The following is a 14,980-nucleotide window of genomic DNA, read 5'->3' as shown; positions in this document are numbered from 1 at the left end:
ATAAAACAAAATTAACTATGTATCATCCAATAAATCAAGTATTCTTCAAATCAGACTAAGTGAAACTGTGACTAAGTGCTACTAAAAACCAGTCAAACAATGAAAAAATGTTAAATAATTCCTCAAAATGTGTCAACCATAGTGTAAAGTATTTAGTGTAAAGTATTCTTCAACTCTATATATAATGGAAACTGTATTACAATATAAAATGCAACTCAATATCACATAATAAATACAAAGTGATCAAGTGCAAAAAAAATGTGACATGAATGCACCGACGTGCATATTGATCCAATTCGGAAATAGGCTCCCAGAGTCCAACACCTCCCCCAAAACAACAAAAAACTAAAATAAAGATATAAAAATAAAAAATGTTAAAAAAATGGTGACAATAAATTGTGATCAAGTCCAAAATAATGATGCTTCATGCAATGTGATTCATAGTGTCCATATATATGGTTGATATCAGCATGCCAGTAGCGTGACTTTGTGCTGGATTCATATACTTGGAAAACTGGTGCAGCACACAGGGATTACTAACCACTGGCCTGACTTGGCCCATTGGGGGCCGCTGATAGAGGTGAGAGGCTGGGGGAAACACCTGTGTGCTGCACCAGTTTTCCAAGTATATGAATCCAGCACAAAGTCACGCTACTGGCATGCTGATATCAACCATATATATGGACACTATGAATTTTTTAACATTTTTTATTTTTATATCTTTAATTTAGTTTTTTGTTGTTTTGGGGGAGGTGTTGGACTCTGGGAGCCTATTTCCGAATTGGATCAATATGCACGTCGGTGCATTCATGTCACATTTTTTTTGCACTTGATCAATTTGTATTTATTATGTGATATTGAGTTGCATTTTATATTGTAATACAGTTTGCATTATATATAGAGTTGAAGAATACTTTACACTATGGTTGACACATTTTGAGGAATTATTTAACATTTTTTCATTGTTTGACTGGTTTTTAGTAGCACTTAGTCACAGTTTCACTTAGTCTGATTTGAAGAATACTTGATTTATTGGATGATACATAGTTAATTTTGTTTTATTCAACAGTATCCTATAGCTTGTTGATTTTACTGCCCCCTAATGGGTGAAGTGATTATTGTCTATTGAGAGTTTTTGGTTATTGAGCAGTAAAGAAGCATCTATTTTTCTCATCAATTAGTATACTTAGATTAGCGCCACATAATTTTGATTTTTAAAATGCTTCGATATAGTTTCAGGATGTTTTTTGTTTTGGTGTCTCCTATTATTCCCTCCTGCCTTTTCAAATTCTACTCACTAGCATAATCAAGTTTAATATAATTCACTGGCATAAGTAATCTGTACATACTGTATACAGTATAAACCTTTATTATACATTACAATATACACACCACTAGTCATGCAAAGGATTTTACCTTTCTCTTTTATACTAAACCAAAGCCACTTAACACTGTCAATCAGTAGTTATTATTTATCATATAACATAGAATATAGGATAATGCATGTATAAATGAAATGTATATGTCTCTTGGTTGTACAATAAATCTTTTTGTGCTTTGTAAAAGTGATGTTTAAAGGAGATCTCCAAGAAAAACAGAAATCCACTGTTTGATTAGTGCACCTCTGTAATAACATGTAGGGATCCACACTCGCGGTGCATTAGTACACAGCAACAGGACCCAAGCTGCTTACATTATTCCCTAGACTGCAATCTCAAGAACTCTCACAGAGAACCACAGGTGTTACGATAGGCAGAGTTGGGTGGGGCTCAAACACCACATTTGGATGGGACCCCTTTGTGCGCCTTTGTGGAAACAGAGTTTCCAAACAGGAATTATAGGTTTCCCAGCAATTCGCTTTAAAAGAAACCTGTGCTGATAGAAACATGGGGACTGCCAATTCTCTTTATAAAAATAACTAGCTTTTCATATACTGTATGCAAATCAAGAAAGGCAAAATGCCTTATCTGCAAAGTCTTCTTCAAGGTCACTGATTGAAAATTTTGAATCTACCTAATCAGAGTGACAACCAGGCCTAGAATTTTCAGCAAGGGCAGCCTCCATATTCTCTCAGTACAATACCTCTTTTATTATAGTAGCTATAGACTTTAATAGCAGTGAAATAACACAATTCTTGGACTGGACTTTCTCAGATTCTGTTACGAGACATAGGAACAGTAAATTGACCATGGGTTATATAATGGCACCCACAATAGAATGGATGCTGGTGCAAACAAGACTGTTGGGGTCATTTACATAGCTCCGCAGTGCTAATTAGCGCTAATTACCACTAATTACCACTAATTACCACCAGCGCTAAAACGGTATTCACTATAGCGCTGGTAAGAAAAAGATACTCCCAAAATCGAATTTACTATAGTTCCCTGAAACCAAATAGTGCCCAAACCCTAAAGCCCCGTACACACGGTCAGATTTTCCGATGGAAAATGTCCGATCGGAGCGTGTTGTCGGACATTCCGACCGTGTGTGGGCTCCATTGGACATTTTCCATCGGATTTTCCGACACACAAAGTTTGAGAGCAGGCTATAAAATTTTCCGACAGCAAAATCAGATCGCGTCAATTCAGACCGTGTGTGGCCTATTCCAACGCACAAAGTGCCACGCATGCTCAGAAGAAATTCCGAGACGGAACAGCTCGGTCAGGTAAAATTAGCGTTCAGAATGGATACAGCACTTTCGTCACGCTGCAATGTCAAAAATAGTTTAATACAGCGCACTCTCTTCTTCTTTATAATGTAAGAAGAATGAAGTAGTTTTGCTGCTCATATTCACACAGACTTCTCACAAACGTCTTTCTTTATTATTTATCGGGATTCCCTCAATATATTTAGATTTGTCACATCTGACCAAATTTGTTTTGGTTTGTTTTTTAATTTTTTTGGTTTTCTTCCAGGCTGGTTTTGTATTTTTTGGGGGGGTAGTTTTTTTTTCAAGGCTGTGTTTTTATTGTTGTTTTTGTTGTGTTTTACTCTATAATATTTTTGTGTGTGTTTTGTGTGTCAAGTTACCACAACGCCATTGATATCTTATATTATTTAATCTGTAGGAGATTGTTTGGTGTTGGTGTCCCTTGTTAATTTCACATTGTATTTTGAAATGTACCTGAATCCTCACAAACAAACTGTCCTTTTTGAAGGAAAACACACATAGGCGAGTATAATTGAACAAAAATTTCCTTTATTAAGGGCTCACAACTAAACAAAGAGGGAGGCAACACTGGAGAAACAGCTGAAATGGGTGAAGCCTTTGGCCCCCAGGGCACACATCAACTATTTTCAAGCAAAATTGGTGGCCGGAGGAGTCCATATATAAGGGAGTGCAGTCTGGTCCAGAAGTCCCAGAGATCCGGAAAGCAGCAGATGACATCTGTGTCCCCAGGCTGTGTCATACAAGAGACTGCATCTTTGGCCAGACCAGACTGAACCCAGGGCCATCACTCTCTGGTCTTCCTTCCACGCTTCCTTCCACGCTGTGGCTCTGGTGGTGGAGTTGTGGCAGCAGGAGGAGGAGGAGGAGGATGGTCCAACTCAATCACGTCGGTCTTGGGTGTGATTTCGCCACTCACCCCCTTAGTTAGGACTTTATAAATAAGTTGCTCAAACATGAAGCGTTGACCCTCCTGCATGCACTTCAGTTTGGTGGCAGCCATGCAGGCAAAGGCCTCTTCAGGAGTGGGTAAAGCTCTGAGTGACGCAGAAGCCTCCTGAATGAGCCTGAGTGCTGAATCCTGCATGTGAGTCACCTTCCTTGCTCTTTTGTATGGAAGGCGGAGGGGAGGAACCTGCAATTCTGTCAGGCTGCGACTGGTCCCAGGCTTCTCCTGGCTGACACTTAGCCCCGCCTCCTCCTGGCTGCCACTAACCCCCGCCTCCTCTTGGCGGCCACATTCCACAGCCTCCTCCTGGCTGAGGTCTTCCTGTGTATGAAAAAGGGACATAGTTTTAGTTTTTGATTCATCAATCACACACAGTTTTCACCTCCTGACTGTTGCAAATTGAAGGTTAACAAATATAACAGACTATCCTTCTGAGCCCAGCATTTTTCATTCTTGTCCCAATTTTTTGTGCCCACTACTGTCTATTGATATGTAAAACACTTTTTTCAATCAGCAATTAGTGATCAATAATGACATCTAGTAAACATCATTTATTTATTGACCAGAAATCTGTAGAAGAATGCTATACCTGACTCAAGCTGGGGTGGAAGGAAGAGTAGAAGGAAGGGTAGAGAGGGATTCCCTGACTTCAGTGTGGTCTGACAGAAATTGCAGTCTCTCATAGTACCACAGCCTGGGGACATAAATGTCATCTGCTCCAGCTCCGGACCTCTGGGAATCCGTGACCTTCTTGCGCTCCCTAAGATAAGTGCTCCTCAGGCCACCAATTTTGTTTTTTAAATAGGGGATGGTTGCTGTGGGGACCACCGGCGTCACCAACTCCAGCAGCTTCTCCAGCGCTGCCTGCCTCTTTTGTTTATTATTATAATGAGGATGTCTCACCTGCCACAGACAGGGCAGCTCCCTGTATTTGTCTATGAACAGGGGGAGGAAATTGTGGTCATTGAAGCCATCCATTTTCTCTGCAAGGCACAACACAAGACAAACCCTAATGTCAGGCAAAACTCTCCTAATCTTGTTACAATTTAGATCTTATCTTAGTTTTCATGATCGGCGCCTCCGATACTCCATCCTCCTCTCACAGATCGTACGTACTACGCACGCGTGTTACCCTTTATAGACACTGCGCATGTGTGTAACTCCGCCCGCCCCTGACGTTCTTTCTAGTCTATTCCCCGCCCCTTTTCGTTCGTCGCAGTGGGGAAGAGCACATGGTGGAGACACAGCAGGTGCATACTAATTAGAGCAACGAGGAGGAGGGGGAGGAAAGCCCGAACCGGAAACGTCTGGATCAAGAAGGAGAAGATTTAAGGCCTCAAATATGTCCTTTGGGGAGATGTTGGAGATGGTCGACATCCTGAAGAAGGCCGACTATGATGGGAAGTATGGACCTTACCCCAACCCCAATGTCCAAAAGGCCAAGATAATGGCGAAAGTGGTCAGGAGTCTGCACCTTAACTTCGGGGTACGACGATCGAAAGATCAGCTCAGGAAGCGGTGGTTGGACCTGAAATTAAGAGAACACGAGCAGTACAGAAAGATCCGGAGAGTGCTGCAAAAAAGTAAGTAGTTGTCCAGTGTTCCTATTCTTTTTGTGTTTATTACGTTTGTGCTGCTCCATGTGCTTTTAGGAACTGTTGTACAGTTTAAAATGGCAACTTTCATGTTCATTGGCACATTATTCGTTCGTATCAAACATTTTTCTTTCGGACTATAAAACACCATTGTTTTTGCCATATGCATTTGACCACATTTTTAAGGGGCTACTTGTATGAAACTAATTTGGTTGTGTAGATGTGTTTGTTACTAGAATGAAATGCAAACTAGATTCTGTGTAAGGAGAGGACACTCAGCAGCAGTTTTCACATCTGGACACTGGAGCACTAGTGTGGGACACAAGAACACCCTTTTTATTAGGGGGCCCACACAGGTGCTCCAGTGCATACTATAGGGGGTTCTCCAGCTGTGAAGCTTGTACAAGACAGGTAAAGTATTGAAGCTTGACAAAGGACAATAAAAATTCTACATCTTGGAACTCTGCCAAAATAGAGAATTGTACCCCACTTCCAAACAATGTTTCATATTTATAGTTCTGCCATCAATTATCTGTGTGCTAAATATACCTTTTTTGTTTCACATGGGGGAGAAAAGAATCGGAGGACACCCCTCATCCGAGGAGACCAGAGACCCCCCACCTCTGGAAGAAGGGGAAATACCCCCAACACAAGAAGTGCAGGAGGAAGAAGACGTGGTGGAACTAGTCACCACAACAGGTGAGTGTCTGCGACCACAGGCTCAGGTAAGAGATGGATGCCGGCATATTTATAATACATGGTTTTTTGTGGTTTCTCTCTTTTTAGGTGATCGTGATGTTGTGGTTCCAGATCCTTTCACCTCGGAAAGTGCCCAGATCCTGATTGGGGAGATCATGGGGTGTAATGTTGCCTTGGAAAACATCACGAAAAACATCAATGATGTTATTAAAAAAAATAAGAACATCATTGATGTTTTGGGGAGAGTTTAAAACCCCTCCAAAGCCCTTTCTTTTATGGTGTGCTACAATTTTAAATTTTTTTTGCGAATTGAAGAAAAGCCAAATTTTGAGAATGCACACAGTGTGCCAACATGTGCTATCTGCCATCACGGGAGATCATTGGACGCGTTTTGGGGGTGCAACCCCTTCCTCAATAATAAAGTAGCTGTGAGGAAGGGGTTGCACCCCCAAAACACGTCCCTTGATCCCCCGTGATGGCAGCTAGCACATGTTGACATTCGTAAATTGGTGTGCATCTTCAAAATTTGGCTTTTCCTGGGGGACTTCACCCCATCTGAACGCAATATCAAACACAGTTCCTAAATTCTCATGTCTGATATTGCCTTCAAGTTCTACCAAATGTGAACTTTGTAAGTTCAAGATTTGTGTCTTTCTTGTTGGTTTGAAACATGCCTGTTTTATCTTAAATGGACATTTGTACTTTTTGTTTCAAAAAACCTTTTCTAAATGCACATGTGATTGTGCTGGTATTAAAAAGATTGTTAATCAAGAATGTGTGGATAATTGTCTCAACGCTACAACACTTTTGTGGTGCTACAATTGCTGCTTTATGTGACAATGGGGGTTATTTAATAAGGGCCAATCCACTTTGCACTACAAGTGCAGTTTCAGTGCAGTTTCAAGTGCACTTGTAGTGCAAAGTGTCTTTGCCTTTAGTAAATAACACCAAACAGTGCTTTGTAAGGTTACACAATCACGCCATTTTCAGGACTCACCACATTTCTGTCAGGGTCAGCTCAAACAAACACAAGCAGTAAATGTCAACAAAGATTTGCTTAATTTTTTTTTATTTGATAAAGGTTTCACACAGTGTCTGGCATATTGATGGCCCCCCTACCCGCAAAGAACTCAAGGTATCTTAGCCGTACATCACGGGCACTGAGGGAGGGCAAGCCAGGACGGCCACTTTCAAGCGCCGTCAGTGTTGTTTCATTTATAATTCCGGCCTCAGGCCCAACTGAGCCAGCATAGTTGGCAGAATGTTGACGTAAAAAGTTATGTAGAACACAGCACACCAGGATAATATGATTCAGTTTATACTCCGCCATATGTATGGGTGTAAGAAATAGGCGGAACCGGCTGGCCATGATTCCAAATGTGTTCTCCACCACTCTTCTGGCTCTGGCCAGCCGATAATTAAAAACCCTCTGGTCCGGGGTGAGGGTCCACATCGGGAATGGCCACATAAGATGGTCCCCCAGCGCAAATGCTTCATCCGCAACGAAGACAAATGGGAGTCCTTCCACATTGTCTTCTGGAGGTGGCAAGTCCAAGCTGCTATTCTGGAGACGCCTGTAAAACTCCGTCTGGGCGATGACTCCACCATCAGACATCCGGCCATTCTTCCCCACGTCCACATACAGGAACTCGTAATTAGCTGACACCACCGCCAACATCACAATACTATTGAACCCCTTATAATTATAATAGTACGACCACGAGTTGGGTGAAGGGACGATGTGGACATGTTTCCCATCAATTGCCCCTCTGCAGTTAGGAAAGTCCCACCGCTGGGCAAAGTGGGAGGCCACAGTCTGCCATTCCTGTGGCATGGAAGGAAACTGTTGAGGAAAACAAAAAAAATTAGTCTTTTTGCACATAAACATGGAAAGCAGATTAGACACAAAACTTCTTGGCCAACATCAAGATAACATTTATTAATGGAAATTTTTCAGATTCCCCCTCCCCCCTCTCATGGGCCATTTCTAACATTATAGGGGGGAGCTCTTGGCCAGGTAACCCTCTCCACTTCATTGAGAGATGAATGCCTAAATAATGGGTATTACTTGGAACAGCCCCTCCTTAGTTACACTATTGGCAGCCCACTGGACAGGTAAGAAGTGTCATAATACAAAGATATAAATACACACTGTACACATTTTAACATTCTGCTATTACTTAGCAAGATAATAATAGGATACAAAAACTTTAAACAGTACCATTTGAAAGTATTCAGGCAGGCCCTTGCACTACATGCTTTGGGGAATTCATCCATAAATCTGACCACAAAAGAGATGGGTATAGTGTGTATGGGTTTGGCAAAGTCAGCAGATAGATGATTGAGGATAGATAAAGAATTGTTATTAGCTGACTTAGCAGTTGGGGGGAGGGAGGGTTCCAAATGATTTGGGGACCCCCCAAATAAAGCCTCTGGCACTTTGCCAGAATTTAAAGCACAAATCACATTTAAAAATATTTTTGGGTGGTATTTAGGGTTAAGCACTACTATGGAGCTGATAAAATAAATTATTAAGTGACTACATGAGGTGAATATAGGGGCAGGAGACCATGCTGGGGAGGTAAGTGAAGGCAAATATGTATGAAGGACAAAAAAAATAAGTACATAAAAATCCAGCATGCATGAGGACAAAGGGGACATTCACAACATATTACAATCATGGTAATTAGGGAATGAGGAAATAAATACAACATATTATCAAACATTAAATACTATAAAATGTGAAATTAAGGGATAAAAATCTTGCCTTAATATACTCCTTCTGCAGGACCTGAATGATGGCAGAACAGGTCTCTGGGATAATGATCCCCAGAGCCTGAGGGGAGATGCCTGTCGAGAACTTTAAGTCCTGCAGGCTTCTCCCCATCGCCAAGTACTGCAGGGTGGCGACGAGCCTCTGCTCTGGAGTGATGGCTTGCCTCATGCAGGTATCCTGCCTGCTGATATAGGGGGTCAGCGAAGCCAACAAATGGTGAAAAACGGGGTCCGTCATCCTGAGAAAGTTCCTGAAATCATCAGGATTATTCTCACGGATCTCACGGAGCAAAGGCATATGACAGAACTGGTCATGCTGGAGCAACCAATTCTTGGTCCATGAACTCCTCCCCACCCTGTTCATGGACTGGACTTGTGTCAAGGTCAGGACCCCAACACCAAGCCCCCACACAACACGAACTCTACGAGGAGTACGTATACGCAACATGGCTAGAAAACGGTCGGCTGCTCAGAACGAAGTAACAGAACGCACTGAAGAACAGCAAGGCCTGTGAAAAGTGACCTGAAAAACAGTAACGAACGAACAAGAACACAATGACTAATCAAAGTCACGCATAGCTTGCTGCACGCACTGAAGAGCAGATACAAACCCACAAGCACAAACTGAACAGCAGAAAACGATCTGAAAACCACGAGTCTGAAAAAGCGCGAATCATCTCTCACCAAACTTTTACTAACACGAGATTAGCAAAAGGAGCCCAAAGGGTGCCGCGCTTGGTTCTGAACTGCCCTTTTCTAGTCTCTTCGTACGTGGTTGACGTCACCGCGTTCTTGGCGATTGGAAATTCCGACAACTTTGTGCAACCGTGTGTATGCAAAACAAGTTTGAGCCAACATCCGTCAGAAAAAATCCTAGGATTTTGTTGTCGGAATGTCCGATCAATGTCCGACCGTGTGTACGGGGCATTACTCTGCTAAAACCTGAAGAATTGCACATGGAAATAATGTTTAGAGCATGATATAATTACCTAAATGGTACTGAAATATGAGGTATATTAGTTAAATATAATCTGCTTTTAAACTGTGTAAAAAAGCGATTTAGAGATAAAAAGAGATAAATTCCCTGTTTTTGTACAACTAGGTGCCAACACAACTGAGCATGCTCAGACCTGCAATAGCTCTCATTTTAGCTCCAGTGTCTTTTTTACAGGGCGCTATTATAGTCCAATGCACGTTTTAGCCATTGATTCTAACGGTACAATTCTAACTCCCCCAAATAAATCCTTTTAATGTTGAGATGAGATGTATCTTTCTCTGAAATAAATTTTCCTTTGCAACATTGTTGCTTCTACTTCAAATATTTTGTTTTTAATAATGCTAGAATGTGGAATGTTTTGATAAAGTATATTTTTCTCTGTCACTTTCACTTGTTACTCTCCATCTCACAACAATCTTTACCCAAACTGACACAGGTGTCTTTACAAAGGACAAACAATACCATTGCTTATGCAAATTTAAAATGAGTCACTTTTTTCGTGCTTTCTTTTTTTGTATAATCTTCATTTTTGCAAAGACATATAACAGGTCATGTTCAACATTTGTAAAATAAAAAAAACTTAGGCCCATGTGGACTCGTTGTGCATTAACCTTGTATACCAACAAATTGAACATAAAGGTAAATACATAGTATAAGAAAGAGGTACCCTGGGAATGTCTTGCAAGGTAGCCAAAGGCTATCCTCTGAGAAGGTGCTGGGTGTTCACCGTGGGGAGAGTCCCCGTGTGTATCTGAGATAAGTGTGCAAGACAACTCATGCGTGTATGCCTCGGTTTGGTAGCCACACCGTGGGTAAGATGCCAACGGGGGCTATCATTTATTCTTCAATGAGAGTATGGGCCACAGGCTTGCAGCCGTAGTGGGGAAGGGGGGCCAATTAAGCCTCCTACTAACCTTTCTCCGCCCACGCTCGCGCCCAGGGTCCCAGAAGGAGTATATTGAACACTCCGCGGGGATATACAGCGCCCCCCCAAGAAAAAGGGGGGCCTTCCCCGCCAGCTTAGAGGCATCAGGCATTTCGTCTATAAATCATGGTGAGTAAGTCTTGGACCAACGTCCAAGCAACAGAGAATATATGTCATTCCTTAGGGGTTTAGGAGAGAGAACAGGAGAGAAGAAAGGGGGAGATTGGAAAAGGAGAATGGAAAAGAGAAAAAATAAAAAGGGGGAAGGGGGGGGGAAAGAGGAGAGAACAGATCATACCTGGAGCCTCATAAGGAACTGTGGTCTCATCCACACCGAGCACACCGCACCCGGTCAAGACAGACGGTCTGTCTGGAGGCCGACAACTGCTGTATGGCACAGAGAAAAAAATTGTCTCCCTATTCTCTAGGATTTTAGGTCTACGGGTCTTAAGGGATGGGTCTGCCAGTTCTTAAAAAGCCATGTCCAAGCTGGAGGGCATATGGTTTGTGTCTGAAACATATTCGAACCAGGGTGCCCAGACACCAGTAAAACGGTCTCTGATGCCCCGGCAGGTCGCTGTCCATTCCTCTGCCTCGCGAATATCGTTCACTTTACTAACCCATTCTTCCCGAGTAGGGATTCTGGGTTGCTTCCAGTAAATTGGAAGCAGGCGTCTCGCCACATTTAGTAAATGGGGCAGTGTGCTTTTCTCATATTGGCTAACTGGGATCGGGGGAACATGTAAAATGAAGTGTGTTGGAGACAGAGGAATGTCTAGCTCCAGTATCACTTTTATTTGGTCCTTAATGTCCTTCCAAAAGGACTTAACAATGGGGCAATCCCACCATATAAGCGTGGGAATAAGCGTGTATAAGCGTGCCTCTGTGTCCACAGCCTCTCCAGCAAAGCTCAGACCCAGAGGGGTAGATACGTACCAAATCTTCTGGTACCTGGTACCAATGGGACAGTATCTTGTAGTTTGATTTCTGAGTTTTAGAATCAATAAAGGATGAGTGAATCAGCTGATATAGGTGAGTTAGTTGTGTTTCCGTGAGTTCATGTCCCAAGTCTTTTTCCCATCTCCGGATGTATGCATGTTTAGGTTTACGTATGGCAGAGCCTAGCAGCCGGTATAGTTCTGACACCATATGGGGTATTGGTTTGTCGTCTAAAAAGAGTTGTTCAAGCGAGGTGATGGAGGAAGGGTCTCTAATGGAGTGGCCGTGTGTCTCAAAGAAATGGTGTAATTGTCTATACCACCAGAAGTTCATACGGGAGCCCTAGTGTCTGGCTTGGAGGGTGTCAAAACTTAAAAGCTTACCATCTTTCATGAGTTTACCACAACTGGCATGGCCGTCATCCACCCATGGCCCAAAAAAGGCCATTTGTTTGCCGGGGGAAACCATAGAAACCCACCCAACAGGGCCAGTGGGGACACGGGGGGCTATTTTTTAGAAGTGGGCTGATCTTGCATGTGAGAGCACATGCATAGTCAGTGGGGAGGTGGTATCAGATAGCCCTCTGTGTTCCCGAGTTAACCATGGAGCGTAGCTTAGATTTCTGCCCGCAAAGCTCTTTTCTAATGAGACCCAAAATTTGGAGTGGGTGTGAAAGCGCCAGTTGAGTATCCTCTGGAGGATCATGGCTCGGTAGTAGTGTCATATGTCTGGGATACCTAAGCCCCCCTCGTACTTCAGGCGTTTCAACACTCTTAGGGCTATTCTAGGTTTTCGTGCATACCAAACAAATTCAGACAGGATGCTGGATAGGCGATCAAAAAAGAGTCTAGGTAAGGGTATCGGTATCATTTGGAGGAAAAAAAGAGTATACGTGGCAGGATATTCATTTTTATGATGTTTACCTGTCCCAGCCACGTGAAAGCAGGCCACGTCCATTGCATAAGGTCTCTTTTAACTGCAGTAAGCAGCTGGGGATAGTTGGCAGTGTATAAGGTATCGAAGCGGTCCGTTAGTTATATGCCTAAGTATCCTATGTAAAAGGGAAGGTAGTCTGGAGGCTGTTTGCTAAGGGGGGAGGTCAGTTAGATGGGTAGGATTTCTGATTTTATATAATTTATCTTAAAATTGGAAAGGGTACCAAAATCTTTGAGTTTCTTCATTAAGGTGGACAAAGATATCAGGGGGTCCGAGAGGTGAAAAAAAGATATAGGCGTAGGCCAAACACTTATGTTCCGTGGGGCCAACCTGTAGTCACTTTATGTCCCTGTTAGCCCTTACCTTGCAAAGCAGTGGTTCCAGCACTAGGGCAAACAAGAGGGGTGATAGGGGGCACACCTGTCTTGTGCCGTTTTTAAACTGGAAACTTTGTGAGAAGGTCCTATTTTTTTTAACCTGTGCGCAAGGCGTCGAGTAAAGGGCCATGATTGATGTCAGCATTCGTGGTCCTATTCCCAGGGATTCTTTCAAGTAGGACCAGTGGACACGGTTGAAAGCTTTTTCCGCATCCGTGGATAGTATTATGTATGGTCTGGGATCTTGTCAGGTACGAGCCCAATGGATGAGTTAGATTGCCCTAAGGGAGTCATCCCTGGCTTCCCTACCTGTGATGAAGCCTGTCTGGTTTGGGTGAATGATTCCTGGCATAAGATGTTTAAGCCTATTGGCTAGGAGGGGTAAGAAGGTCTTATAACAAGCCTTGGTAAACCCATCTGGGCCAGGACTTTTCCAGTTGGACAAGGACTCCACTGTTCCACCAAACTCAGTAAGTGTGATCGGTAGCTCTAAAGCAGAGCACTGGTCTTCAGTTAGGGAGGGTTTGCCGGCCGAGGCCATGTAGTCATGGACTGCCTGCTGTCTAGTCTCTTGCACGTCTGGGGGTAGCCCAGAGTCTAAATTATATAGTTTGGCGTAGTAATCTCGGAACCCTGAGGCGATTTTAGATCATTGCAAGGGTCTCTCCCCAGAGGGGGAGCAGAGTTTTTGTAAATATGCCTGGGCATGCTTCTTTCGGAGTGCCCTTGCGAGCATATGACCGCATTTGTTTCCCTGCTCATAAAATTTATGAGACAGGTATCTAAACTGTTTACGAGTTTGACAGTCTAGCAAGCATAGGAACAACTCCCTTAGTTCAGTTAGTTTCTGTAGTGCCTCAGGGTTCCCAGTAACTTTGTGCTGAAGTTCTGCCTGTTGGAGGGCTGAGAGTACCCTCTGGAAATCTGCTTGGCGTGTCTTTATAAGTCTGGATCCTATAGAGATCAGCGCCCCCCTGGCCACAGCCTTGTGGGATTCGCACACGATGCCCTCCCTGAGGTCATCTGTGGTATTTTCCCGGAAATAGTGGGTCAAACTGTCAGTAATCTCAGTCACTACGGCAGTGTCATCTAATAAGTTTTCGTTTAGTCGCCATGTCCAGACCCTATGGGTACCTGTTGGCAGGGTGAGGGTAGTTGTGATTGGAGCGTGGTCGGAGATTGTAATATTGCCAATGGACGTGGACTGCAGAAGCTCAAGGGTAAGGAGGTCCACATATATGTGGTCAATGCAGGTGTAGACATCATGTACCTTGGAGTAGTAGCTATAGTCCTGGTCTGAGGGGTGTAGTACCCTCCAGCTGTCCATGAAAAGATGGGATTGGAGTGTCTTGGGAAAGTGTTTGAGAAACGCGTATGAATGTGAGGGCCTGGTGTGTGATGTATCGAGCATGGGGTCTGGGCTGATATTGAAGGGCAGCACAGTGGTGTAGTGGTTAACACTCTCGCCTCACAGCAATAGGGTCGCTGGTTCAAATCCCAACCACGACACTACCTGCCTGGAGTTTGCATGTTCTCCCTGTGCCTACGTGGGTTTCCTCCGGGTACTCCGGTTTCCTCCCACACTCCAAAGACATGCTGGTAGGTTTATTGGCTTCTGTCCAAAAAAAAAAATTGGCCCTGGTGTATGGGTGTGAGTTGGGGACCTTGGATTGCAGACCCCTTGGGGGTGGGGACCGGTGTGGGTGTGTGCAGAGTGCTGTGTAGATTAATGGTACTACAAGCATACCTTAAATATATATATATATATATATAAAAAATAATAATAATAATATAGTGGATGGGCATCTTGATGTAATGCAATGTGCAGGGATGGGGTGCTCACTCGGGTTGAACTGGATGGACTAGTGTCTTTATTCAACCTTACTAACTATGTAACTATGTAACTCCAAGAATCAGGGAGCCTTCCTTAAAATTGGCCAATTGCTCAAGGACAGCGTCAATGAAGGTGAGTTGGTTAGTGTTAGGAGCATAAACCATGGCAAACGTATACATCCAAACAACAATGCTTCCTTTCAGGAAGACATATCTACCTAGGGGGTCTATTTTGTTCTCCGTAGTTTGAAGAGGGCAAGATTTGTGGATTGCGATAGCTGTCCCTC

General features: G+C 43.3%; 1 protein-coding gene across 1 annotated transcript in view; it reads right to left on the bottom strand.

Moving 5' to 3' along the window:
- Nucleotides 1-14,980, bottom strand: part of TMC4 (transmembrane channel like 4) — a 1,453,434-nt gene that overhangs the window by 11,224 nt on the left and 1,427,230 nt on the right. The gene's annotated exons all lie outside the window — the stretch shown is intronic.

Source organism: Aquarana catesbeiana, linkage group LG10 (assembly GCF_042186555.1).
Source record: "Aquarana catesbeiana isolate 2022-GZ linkage group LG10, ASM4218655v1, whole genome shotgun sequence".
NCBI classification, from domain to species: Eukaryota; Metazoa; Chordata; class Amphibia; order Anura; family Ranidae; genus Aquarana; species Aquarana catesbeiana.
The sequence above is the reverse complement of the archived record's forward strand: the minus strand, read 5'-3'. Positions and strand labels throughout refer to the sequence as shown.